This window comes from Plectropomus leopardus, unplaced genomic scaffold (genome assembly GCF_008729295.1).
Source record: "Plectropomus leopardus isolate mb unplaced genomic scaffold, YSFRI_Pleo_2.0 unplaced_scaffold14436, whole genome shotgun sequence".
Taxonomy (NCBI): domain Eukaryota; kingdom Metazoa; phylum Chordata; class Actinopteri; order Perciformes; family Serranidae; genus Plectropomus; species Plectropomus leopardus.
In genome coordinates this window covers 1-766 of record NW_024615431.1, presented here as the reverse complement: position 1 = coordinate 766, position 766 = coordinate 1, and the positions used below count along the sequence as shown (strand labels likewise).

Here is a 766-nt window from a genome sequence, read left to right as displayed (position 1 = left end):
ATTCACCTAATCAACATCAAATAAACTTCTGTTCTAATCTCATACCGATTTCACTGATTGCCTCGTTCCATCAGTCTGTCTAACATAACCACTCATGTAAAACTGTTAGTGTTTCACACCTTGGTGGTTTCAACTGAACAGGATTTGGCCAAAACATCTGCATATTGTTTGCTGTCTGCTCAGTGTCCATTAGATAAGCAGCAGCACCCTCTGCTGATGAAAAGTGAGAACTAAAGAGTTTACAACACCAGGTATTCCCAGGCGGTCTCCCATCCAAGTACTGATGCAGCCCAACCCCGCTTAGCTTCCAAGATCTGACAAGATTAGGCGTGTTCAGGGTGGTATGGCCGTAAGCAACAACAAAAGTGACACACATGCTATTTATAGTTGGTTAATACAACCGATTTCCAAATTGTGAGCTCAGTGGACAAAGTTTGCTATATATGTTTCAAATTGTAAACAAATATTAGAAAATAGCATTATAAGGCTAAATCCAACAAACGCGTGTTATGTTTAAGTGTAGCCTGACAAGTCTTGTTTTAAACGTTTAAATGTTTCCAATGCCTTGTAGCCAAACTACACGGTCAAAGTCTGCATTGGTCTAAAGTCCTAAAGCTCTGGGACACATTCCAGGTTTTAAAAGGTTAAATAATACAATTGTTTGTACATTCATTTTAATATTTTGCTAATAAAAGGTGCTTCACAGCAAAGTTGGATATGTTATATGTTAATTTATAAACATTTATTCATTCATTCATCTCTGAAT

At 37.2% G+C, this 766-nt stretch overlaps 1 pseudogene; it reads right to left on the bottom strand.

The window, feature by feature from the left end:
* Positions 1–236: 236 nt before the first annotated feature.
* Positions 237–355, bottom strand: LOC121964194 (annotated as a pseudogene).
* Between the last annotated feature and the right edge of the window lie 411 nt (positions 356–766).